The sequence below is a fragment of the Diadema antillarum genome, unplaced genomic scaffold (assembly GCF_040938485.1).
Source record: "Diadema antillarum isolate AM-2024a unplaced genomic scaffold, OU_Dant_1.0 seq00002907_RagTag, whole genome shotgun sequence".
Taxonomy (NCBI): Eukaryota; Metazoa; Echinodermata; class Echinoidea; order Diadematoida; family Diadematidae; genus Diadema; species Diadema antillarum.
The window spans coordinates 1-12,379 of record NW_027273501.1 but is presented as its reverse complement, the minus strand read 5'-3'; the positions used below and the strand labels follow the sequence as shown (position 1 = coordinate 12,379).

The window sequence follows — 12,379 nt, the reverse complement described above, 5'->3', positions numbered from 1 at the left end:
CTGGGTACCTCAGTTGCTAGTCATCAGATTTAGACGAATTGGTTGCGAATGTTCTTTCATCTAGTTCTGTCTTCCTGGCACGAAGGGGCGTGGTCTGTGCCTTGCCGCTATCCGACAAATCCTAGTGCCACTTTCTGCTGTAAGCTAGTGCATCATACCGGTAATGGGTATCGACAGAAAATGATAGAAAGCACCAAGGAGCGCAAGCCTGTGCTGTGGCTACAGGGTCACTAGGCCAGAGAACCGTGCATGCATCCTTCAAAAAAAGAAAGCCTACATCATGATGTAGATCACCAACGCAAACTAATCACCTGTCCCTTTCACTACAAGGGACTTATCTTGATAATTTCATTAACTTTTTTGACTTACATTGCTAAGAGACAAATAGCAGTAAAAACAGTACCTCCTTGGTGGAGGTGTCAATATCAGATAACAAGACATAAAAGATAATGACAGTACTGTATGAAATCATTTTATGTATAATCCATAACTGCCACAGCCAGTGTCTAGACCTTCAGGATATTTGCCTAAAGTATTCAGGTTTCACATAATACCTGCTTAACAGAGGCTATTCTTTGCATCCTCAAAAACTTTCCCCACTGTGTCAATCAAGGGAAAGTTATGTGAGTAGAAGGGCAGTGGGTGAAAGGGAAGGGAAAACTTATCTACCGAGAACATTTGTACATGAACTAGAATACATTATAAAATGGGTTCAAGAATGTAGCCAATAGGAAGCGCTGAAATGAGTCACGTGGGCGTTGCTTATTTTAGTCCCACTGCACTTGCGTTTTATCCTATGGTAAATGGCCAATCATCTATGCGCGCGGCTCCTTTGAATTGCACACAATGCTTATATGCAAAGGTTGATATCGCGATATCGATTGCCAGCGAAACAAACGAAAAAATGGCTGCCTCCAGCTCGGATCCGCTGCAGGCGCAGTTTGAACTGTAGAATGACGAGGAATTGGATGAATTAATCAATGGAACTGATTCGGCAAGCACGAAGCGATCTCTGAAATTCGGATGGCAAAGATTTGAGGCCTTTGTAAAATTTACCAAGACTTCATTGACGGATATTTCCCGTGAAAATTTTGGATCAGCTACTGTCAGCAAAACGTAGTGTTCAGACAATCAGGTACCGGTATGCAGTAACACTAGTTACAGTACAGTAGCCCTACAGTACAGTGTTACTATTAGATCTACTGTTAGTAGTATTCAGACAATCAGGCATGCATGCAGTACAGTACAGTGTTAGATCTACTGTTGCAGGTGAAGAACATAATCATAGACCCATTTTATAAAACAAATGATGCACAGGATTATTTCGTGGTGTTAGTGAAGGTGCGGCGCACTCTCACTAACACACTCTATCCTGTGCATCATTTGTATATTCAGAAATGTTCTATTTGATGGTCAAGTGTGGATGTTTGTTATGGTCAAGCACAACTGACCAGTACTAAGCTTTGGCCAGCACCAGTCATCTGTCAGAGTATTGGGCCTGGGGTTTAGTCATAATCAAGGCTGATGTTCGATTTATATGTGGGACAGACAGAGGATTACATCTCCTATGTGAAATTTTCCAGCTGTATTGTAAAGACCAGTTAAATAAGTGAGTGTATATGCCAAATATTTTGTGAGGTTTTTATTTGTGAATCTAAAAACACTCGAAAATATTGATTCTGATCCTGACATAGATGTGACGTGCAGGCATACATAGTCATCTCCATTCAGTTCCATACTCTATGATTTTGAATTTAATCACTCTCGAAATCATCAGGAAGTCTTGATTCGTGGAAAATTAGACTCGCTAAATATATGGTGTATACAGTAAGTTAAATAAGTGTGGAAATTAGGAATGTGGCTGTAAAAAAAAAGAGGGAAAGAAAGAAAAAAAAGGTTATGTACTATTTGCATGTGTATTTATATGTGTGTGTGTGTGCTGCATATGGAGGGGAAATAAAATAGAAAAATGGCATTCAGCCCAGCATTATTCAAGTGATGCGTTATGATTTGAAGGTTGTTTAGCATGTGGCTAGCCACCAAGTCATAATGGATATCGATCTATTCAATCCGTTGACTTGTATTATAATTGCAAGGCCCTGGACAGTTACAGTGTAGTATGCAGATGTGTACCCACTGACAGTTACACCTTTTTTCAAACCCCCCATTGGATGATTGTAGTTTGTGTTGGAGCTACCTGACATGTCTGTTATGAGATATAGACTAATTCATCAAAGAATTAAGATTTCTGACACTATCCTTATCCAATGAAAGCTCAATTATACCTTCGAGTTGGGGGAAAAAACAACAACAACAATCCTGTATGCATTTTGTAGTGACTGTCTTCCATTTGTCATGGTGGAGTTTTGCCAAAAATCTGAAATCTGGTCATGATACCTGTAGGTCATCGACTGTGAAGAGATCACAATTTTGTGTTTGGCAATCTGTCTTAGATTATTCTGCAGACTCTCTGTAGACAGTGATCTTGTAAATGTGCTGCATCAGTTTCTAATTCCTGTGGCGAGAGCTTCAAAATTTAAGAGTGGAAATAAGTGTTTTCTTTTTTCGTAGGATCCAGTAGAGACTCGTAAAGGGATGGTATAGTTTTGGATGAAATGGGCTTTCAAGTTTCCAATTTTTTGTGTGTGAGATAATGAGAAACCTCTTTATGAAACATGAAAGAGCATACAATTCTAAGAGGAATTCAAAGTTTATGTGATGAAAATTGGTTTGGAAATGGCCGAGATATCCAAAAACAAGGAGGTTCTGAAAAAAAGATTGGACCCACCTTATATTAGGACCACTTTATTCAACTTTGTTTTTTGATATCTCAGCCATTTCAAAACCAATTTTCATCAAATTGAATTTCTCTTGGAATTGTTTGCTATTTAATATTTCATAGGTGGTTTCTAATTATCTCACAAAAAGTTAAAATCTGATACACCATCTCAACCAATACCATACTGTCCCTTTAATCATTGTTTACCAGTACAAATAGATTTAGTGTGAAATTGATTTCAATTTAACCGAAGGGCGACTGTCCCTGTGAACGCCATTCTTGTTCAAATTTTCAGCAAGTTTAACTTCTTCAATATCTTCATAAATTCTTCACCAACAAATTTGAAATTCACTGGAAAATGAAAGGCTTAAGACACTGCTCTATTCTGTGTGCATGTATCATCTCAAACTGATCTGATGCCCTTAATATACTACATGTGCTATACATGTATATGCCATTAATATTTCCACCGATTGAGTGTGGGGAGGTTGTTTAGAACCAGTTTCCATGGCGATGAATGGCTATGACATCACACTTTTGTTTGGTATAATATTGAAAGTTGCGTTACTTTCAAACTAGCTGACGTGCGGCAAAACGGACCTCTGTCGCATCACATGTATTCACAGTACATGTACAGAGACTCCAACTCTCCCGTTTTTGACGGGAGATCTCCCGCCGAAAACCCATTTTTGCAAAATCTCCCGTTCTCCCTCTTGAGATTTAATTTCTCCCGCCCTGGCTCTGTGTCTCCCGTTGGAAAGGATTTCTTACTTATTGCTATTGTATGTTGAAAAAATAAGCCTTAGATAGCACCAGAGAGCATCTAGAACCCTAGGAACTTCGCGCTTCGCACACATCAACTTGGAGTCTCCCGTTTGCTAGGGGTTTCAGGCGGGAGAATCTCCAGATCAGAAGGTGCTTTGGGTTGGAGTCTCTGCATGTATAGTAGAATGTAGTACAGCATTCGACTTTTGTTGGACAATCCGATCGAGTCAGACTCCAAGTCTTGCATATTCATCATTATGCACATTCTTGCTCATTGCTCCCTTGCATCTTAAGTAGTGCTTGGTTGCAAAGTGAGATACATGTACAGTCCGACCTCTCCTTTCTGGCCTCCCTTTATCCGGGTGCAATCTTAATTTTTTCAGTCAAATAATTACGGGGGAAAGAGCGATTTCAAACTCACAAGAATCACGTATTATTTTCAACATAATTAACATACTTTCACATCAAATTTTCATCTAAATAACATGCATTTGGACATTCACTACCCCTAAATCACCACAAGAACATGGACAGAAAACTTTTCATTAAACCAGGGCACTGTACAGGTGATTGTTCATTGAGCAAAGTATCCGAGAATTCAAAACGCTGACCGGCCGAAGCGAGGACGTGACATGTTTACACAAAATTGATACGTTGTACATGTTTAGCTACCATTGGTTATAGGCAGCCGAGTGTATTAAACATTGAATCTCCCATATCCGACCAAATCCCTTATCCGGATGAGCGCTAGTCCCGACATGTCTGGATAGGAAAGGTCGGACTGTATAATTGAGTAAAGCATTTTGGCAATCAGGAAAATGAGAATTATGTGTTCATCGATTAGGATATGAGCTTCCAATCTCGGTCAATCTAAAGTTTTCAATTGAAGAGGGTAGAAGAGTAAGAACTTTACTTGCCTTAATTTTATATTTTGTTTTGTGTTTTTTCCTCTCTTGTTCTTTCCCTTCAGAAGTTTTGAGGTAATCCCTCCAAACTGAATGTGCTTTCACTAACAACCGAGACATGTTTATCTGTCAACTTGCTACAGTGCACTCCCATTATAATGACATCCTCAGAACTGGCGGTTTCCTCTCGTTGTACAATAATTTAGTGTCAGCCGAACAGTACAGTACATAGAGATATAAAGGTGATGATTTTTAGACCTGAATTGTTACTTTGTTGTAGCAAGAATTTCGCTGTAGTTGTTTTCATTATAGTGGGAGTGCATTGTAAAATAAAATTAACTTGTTTGATGGGAAATGCTGTTTTTTGGGGTTGTACTAATAGATGATCCCAGTTTATGGAATGCAATGTAAATAGGTGTGAGCCGTTTTCTGTGTCTCAGTATTACAAAAGAGATTGGCATTATTTAATGCAGCAAAATTGGTGACAAAGCAGTGATTATTTTTTCCATAATTGAACAAATATTAGTATCAAGAAAGATATCATGCAGTCAGCTAATGTGACTTCTTGTGTATTTGTCAACTAAAATAGAATCCTCGATCACTCCCTGTCATGTCCCTTCGACTGCAGAAGTACTCATTTGTTTTTTACCCAAAATGTTGTAAATTTTGCCTTAACCAGTGCAAAGTACAACTACATGTACGTAGTTTTCATCATGTTTCAGCTGGAGATTATTGAGGACTTTGAAGCATATGTCCTTTTAGATTTTGATAGGTAGTTATATCAAACAGAATCAAGAAACGTAATGTCTTCTCTGGCTGGACACAAATAATTTCTACACTAGTGATGATGCTACAGTAACTAGGCAGGTATCTCATACACCTTTGTGATTGTAGACATGATTCACCAACGGTCAAATGGTCATTGTATTTCATGACCCGTTATGTCTCTGGTCTGCTGCTTTATAATCAACGTTATTTTCACTGTGGGGTAAATTTCTACCATTGCAGTATGTGATCCCACCTGAAGTATCATGTAGTTCACCTTTACAGAATGATATTGAAAGTGGTAGGGCTCGACATGATTGCCTTGTTTGGTCTGTTAAACAATTAGCTGTTATCTCTTCTTAATGAGATACTGTTTGTACATTGCACTTACAAGAGAAAGTAAATATCTCCCAAACAGACAGCGTGTCTACATGGTTGCTCACAATTTGAAAATGGAACTCGAAGCTAAATTGTGTTTGTGATTGCAATCTTGAAATCATGAACTCCTTGGCAGAAGGAAAGAAGCAAAGTGATAAAGGCTCACTCTTTCTGGAGGTTACAGCCAGGTCACAAAGAAGCTGTAAGCTAATCTCCAGTCTGATTTTGTCTGTCATTTACTGGTCAGAAGAATTCATTCTGTTCTTTGTGATCATATCAGACGTACAGTAAAGGGTCTATGAAGGTACAATGGTGTTAATAGCTGCCCTCCACACTGAGTCATTGTTTGCCCACATGTTGGATAATTAACCATCATGAAAAAGTGCACCCTTGTATCTCTCCGACCACTTATCATCCAATAGCAAACCTTGTGTGTGCTAACATGCGTGTTTTTATCAGTTCATCCTACATGTACCTTCAAATCAAATTGACAAGATATGTTCTCATATCATTCAGGAGTTGTCTCCCACACTGTGTAATTCTTTAATTTGTGTTTGTCCAATGCCTCTGACCTTTGACATATGAATGAAAATAGGAAGGAGTGAAATGAGTACATTTCCTCCACAAATATAACTGGCAGGTTTTGTGCACACACGGAAACTAAATGCAGTGTTCTGTTCAAGATATCATTTCTTGCAGTAAATTGCAAATGGTAATAGATACTGAGGTAAGGTCACATTTTCATTTTTGCAAAATGCAATAAAGTTATTAAAGACTGGATTAAAAATGTGATTTGATGTTTTTTATTTTATTATTGTCTTCACTCTTTTGCATCCTCAGCATTACAAAACTAACAGATTGTCAAGGCCCAAAAGAGTTGATTATGTACATTTATTACATCATATTTTATGAAATGATATTTACATTGTCATACATACAAAGTATTTTCAGCTTCACAGAGTCATGATTATCATCTCAAGAAATATGTGCCGTTGGAAAAAAAGAAAGAAATAGGAGTGTGCCAGAAATGGTCACTGATGACGTTGACATCAATGTAATCTGTTGACTAAGAGTTGTCCACTTCTTTTTTATTCACCCCCTGGGAAGTTAACATGGTAATGCACATCTACAAATGCTTTAATGAAGTATACCACCGAATCCTGCATTCAAAATCATCTTCACTCTAGAGGACTGTGGTCACACTTTGATTGTCAGTAAAACAAAGAGTAAGTTAACAGACTTTTTTTTTCTGTCACTGGAAAGAATATTTGTCTTTCGGATGTTTCAAACTTTATACAGTATTCTGGAGTAAGTGGAGCAAAATAAATGGAGATACAAGTGTACATGTATTTCAGACATCCTGCTATTATTACTTAGTACATTTTAAACTAAATCATAAGACGATAGGGGAACAAATTAATCACTTGTCTCGCAAAGAAAATCGTAGTGAGGTAAAATCTTGATTGCTTAAAATGCTGCTCTGTACACAAGCACAGTATGAATACGTTCAGCGCTTGCACTTAAGGTTGATCCTTTGGTCTGAATATAGCCACACAGCGGGTTTTTCTATGGTGTCGTTGAAAAGCTAGAATTTGTTTTTCTCTTTTCCTTGGCCAAATCTTGCATTGGCGCGGTTGTAGCTTCAAAACGGGCAAGCGCGTGCACGTGAGTGTGTGCTACCACTTATATCTTTTTTCTTTTTTTTTCTATCTTTTCTTTCAATTTTAATTAGAAGCTACAGCTACATTTGTCTTTCCTCCTTGTCAATCATTTCTTTGTGGTTTTCCTCTTGTTTAACTTTCTCAATTTCCTATCTAACTGTACTAGCTTCTGCCTAACTGTTCTTTGTTTACTTCATGGGTTGTTTTTCCCTCCAACTACAAGGGTCTTTCCTTTCTATCCTCTGCAATATCTTTGTCTTTTGTGTCATTCTAATGAATTTTTTCATTATTTCCTTTTCAGCCTGTATAATTCTCTCTTTTCTTCTTATTCATCTTTGCCTTCATCCAGTTTTGATTCATCTCTCATCACTCACCCAGTGCTTTTTCTGTCCCCTGTATTTTTCTCTTTGCTTTCCTCTTTTCTTTTCAAACATATCCATCTCTCCCTTGCCTTCCTTTATAATGCAAGTTTCTCTTATTCCTTCCATTATCTTTCAGTGTACTCTCTATATTGTAAATCTTTCGTTTAATTTTTTTTCCAGTTTTTTTTTTAATATATTTTATTTCCTTTTTCCCCTTTTTCCTAGCCTTATGGGCTTTATATTATTTCACCCTTGTCTTATAACCACATTTTTCACAATCTTCTTTCATTCACACACACAAACACACACACACACACACACACACACACTCACACACACATATTTACGAACGTGCACACACACACACACACTCAGCACGAACAACCCCAATCCTCAATCGCTACCGCGACTCGGTACAAGATGAGAGAAAAGCGGAAAGAGTAGTATCTTTTTAAAGATACCATAGAAGAACTTGCTCTGTAATCGCTATGAGGTAGCTACATTCAGATCAATCACAGCTCACTGCCGTGCGTTAACGTGCTTTGTACACCGTGCTGTGCTGTCTGCTCCTTCCTGTGCAATGCAGTTATGGAGCGAACTAGCTGCGATCGACATAATCCGACAAGTGTGAAAGTGTCAAAACGGTGAAAATTCATTTTCTACTGCACTTGGATATCACTCAGATGCAAGTATTCAAGGCTGTTGGATATTTAGAGTGAGTTTGTGCATGTTTGGAGATCATTTGACAAACAGGTACGAAAGTACACCAGCGCCTAGCCATTAATAACTTGCACTGGCCATGGTCGCTGGGTGTGGGCCCACCGGCCGGGACTTCATAATCACTGTGAAGGACTGGAACTATCTTCCCTTCCTTTTTTGAAAGTATTCAATTTAGGCCCTACAGCAGATCAAAGTCAACAAAAGTTAACTACATTTCGTTCTAAATCTCACATCATATTATCATCAAGGGCAAGTTAGCATAGATGTGTCTGCTGAGGACATTTTGCTGACAATACCATCCAGATCCAGATCCAGATCCAGACAGATTTGATTAGTTTAACACAATAGAATACCAGGGCCCTTGCCCTGCATGGCAGGCACAGGGATGGCTGAATTGTGTAGATCTACCGCTACGTCATGTCTGTGTCAGGCCTATGTGCTCTATTTGATCTAGTACTACTATGATAGATGAAGGGAAAAAATCAGAATCTAGGCTGAACACCTTCATAATCTAGTCCAGGTTGAGGGAGTGAGTTTAGTAGAACCCCACCTAATACTAATAGTTCTGAAGAGAAACAAGCAACCTCTCCCAAAAGTCACTCAACATTACACTGTAATGTTTATTGTAGTCACTGCACTGTCATGTGCTTTTCATTGTTACACGTTAATGGGTCAAGCAGTTGAAAGTCTACTTTATTTTTTAATACAAAGCTGCAACCTGTCTTCAAAATTTGAATCAATGGCCTATGGCATGGGGATGATAATATGTCATGTGTTCTATGCTCCTGTCTACACTCCCATTATGTTTTTACTTTAATACTTCTATGCACAGAGAATTTTGTCCAAACTCTTTTACCCATACCTTTACCAAAGATTCTAAAAGATTGATGTGTAGCAACATCTGGGCTTCCAGGTTTATCCTCTCATTTGTCACTTTCATCCCACTTTATTGGTAGAGGGTTCTACAGTCCAAAAAGAAAAAGAAAAATGTAACTACAGTTGAACCTCTCGTATCCGGACAAGTCGGGACCGGGGCTCATCCGGATAAGGATTTGGCCGGATACGGGAGACTCAATGCTTTATACATGTACATATACATACACATGTACTAATGTAGCCCATTGTAGTACCACTGCCACCTTTTCATTGTTACACTCAGTAACAGACCCCAAAATAGAGGTTCGTGTTTGCAAGAATGAAATTGTTTTCTTTTATAAATTCTTGGGATGATTTACCTAAATAATTATTAAGAAATGTATCAAGTAGATCTTGAAAATAAACAGTACGAGTCGACGAAACTACGCTTCAAAATTTGATCATCACGGCTCGGCAAAGTCGACTGTAGGTCGCCATTGTTAGATGGTCTCCCTCTCTCTCTTTGTGTGTGTACTGTGTGTGAACAATTTTTGAGTGTTCAATGTCATTCGTTGCTCAGCCAATGACTCGAAACAATGCATGTCTATCTAGTCATATCAACGGCCGTGTATGGACATATATGTGGCAATGCGATATGACAGGACTCGAGCACATAATCTGTCCATGTTCTTGCGATGATTTGGGGATGTTTGGGGGTGTTAAAATGTCTGAAGGTAAGCGATTTGGAGGGAAATTTGATGTAATGTGTAATCATGTTGGAATTAATATGTAATTCATGTGTGTTTGTGTAGGAGTTCTCAAGGAGTTGGGAATCCCCCTTTCCTCCCGTAATTATTTTAAAAATCACGGCGAGATTGCGTCCGTATAATAGAGAGATCCGGATAAAGGGAGGCCGGATAAGAGAGGTTCAACTGTACTAAAAGGCAAGGCAGGCAGGCAGACAGGCATTGTAGTTACTGCATGTCTTTGAATCAACATTTCATTTTTCTTGCCATATTGATTCTCAGGGTGGAGCTGCCAACAACAACCAGGGTGGAGCAGCTGGAGGAGTAGAAGAGGATGATTGGGATGACTTTGGGGGGGTTTGAGGGTGCCACGCCCGCCCCACCTGAGCTCAGCCAACAACTACCAGGAGCTGGTGTGGAGGCGAGTCCGTCGCCATGGGCAACGTTCTCCATGGGTGAGGACTGTAACTAGAGGAGATTTGGATGTCATTTCTATGTACATGTACAATTTGTGTGATGACTATATGCACTTTTAATTTGGGTGGATTTGCTCCAATGGTTTCTTGTAGCTTGAATTGTACAGTAGCTTTATGATTTCCATGATGCTTTTTTGATATTTTACTGCCGGGAGAATTTGCTGCCCTTCACAAACAAAGTGCACTGATGAGAATCAAAGACCCAGTAGTGTGGGATACCACCAAATTGGAAGGCTGGCCTGACTTGGATATATTTGGGAATCTCCGTAACAAATTGTACACTGCCCACACGCAGCTGGAGAATCTAAACTGGAGTCGAATGTTACCGATGAATGTGCGCTTCAATGTACATATTTGCTGACAGGCACTTTTATCCCAGCAGGCCTGTGCAAGTCTTGTTATTATGAATATACCCCAATGGACAGCGAATGAAGATAGATTCAGCCAACCTTCCCACCGCACAGCCTCCCCATGCTACTGGATCTTTAAACTTGTTGAGGATGAGTCCCAAGTATTCTTGGGCAAGTGTCTATGGGAAATATGTGTTGTAGCAAAATCAGCCCGTCCTCAACGGGCTAAGACTTTGAAATTTGAATAAATACTCTCAACCAATTTCTACAAAGTTATTTCAACCCTTTGCTGATATTAACGATTCCTATAGTAATTTCAGTGAAAAGTAACTGGTCATAGAAAATGAACTAAAAAAAGAGGTTATTGCTTTGCATTTGGACACATATTTTCATGCTAAATCTTGTAAATTTATGAAGTGCTATGACTGCAGCTGGTGATGTATTTCCCCTGCATCGTAATTAGAGGCTGTTGACTCGGTATCAGAATATGCTTCACCTCACCTCTGCTGAGTATATTTCAAATAGATGTACCATCGTACGACAAAGCCATTAATTGGAAGGTTGCGGACATGCCCATTTTCTTCCTCTTGTGACCCAGGTGCTGCTAGTCAACCTGACCTCCTGATAGCCCAGTCTCGCCAGCCACAGCCCCAGCCACAGCCGGCCCTTGACCCTCCCTTTGCCGACCCCGTCCCCAAGGGACCGCCACCCGAGCTGGCCTCTCAGGTTAGTTTCATTCATGAAGTCAGTGCTGTGATGCTGTCTATTAGAACAATTGATGTTTTTGTATTGATCATAACAAACTCTGTATGCCTTATATTTTTTGGCAATTGCAACATTTTGTGAATTAGGACTTGAAAGACAGATTCATGAGTGGCTGAAATCACGATCAGTGATTACAGTAAAGGAATGAGCAAAAGAACAATCAATTATTTAAATGTACCAACCTTATACACACATAGTCACTTCATTTGCAATAAGTATGAGTGATAGGATGAAGAAATCTGTTCATCAGCTGTCATACCCATATAACAACGTTCTTGGTAGAATAAACATGTGAACTTCTTTCCAGCAAGCATGGATTATACGGAATAGCTACTGTTAGCATACAAGGATAGATCTTGCCAACACTATGCACAAACACCAATATTCATTCAATATTTTTCTTTCTTTTTGGAGAGTGATATCAAATTTCTTGCTAATGAGCTTTCATTTTTTCTCTGTTTTACGACTATTCCTCGTCACACAGGCAGAGGCATCCATGCATGCACAGCAGCAGGCTCAGCACAACGGCTCAGCAGCCGCTGCTGCAGCGTCAATAGAGGGAGCCCCATTCAACGAACCCAGAGAGCGCCCTCTAGGCAGAGTGCCCAGTGGCCTGGATGGCATTGATATTAACCTGGATGATGAGGAGGTGAAGACTGGGGTTGTGCTTCCTGTCAAATTGTTGAACTTCCTGTTAAATATTGCTGTATACTTATGGACAGTCTTTATGTTTGATTGATCAAGCATTTGAGCTTGTATTACCTCCCCATCCCTTCCCCCCCCCCCCAACAAATTATAAGTGTTTATATAACACCTAGATAGATCCTTGTCATTTGATTGGTACAACAATTT

General features: G+C 39.4%; 1 long non-coding RNA gene across 1 annotated transcript; it reads left to right on the top strand.

Annotated features, from left to right (window-relative positions):
• The first annotated feature begins 10,309 nt into the window (after positions 1 to 10,309).
• Positions 10,310 to 12,108, top strand: LOC139715139 (uncharacterized). Its single transcript, XR_011709793.1, has 3 exons — positions 10,310 to 10,391; positions 11,361 to 11,488; positions 12,012 to 12,108. It is a non-coding gene; the product is annotated as an uncharacterized lncRNA (long non-coding RNA).
• Positions 12,109 to 12,379: the final 271 nt, after the last annotated feature.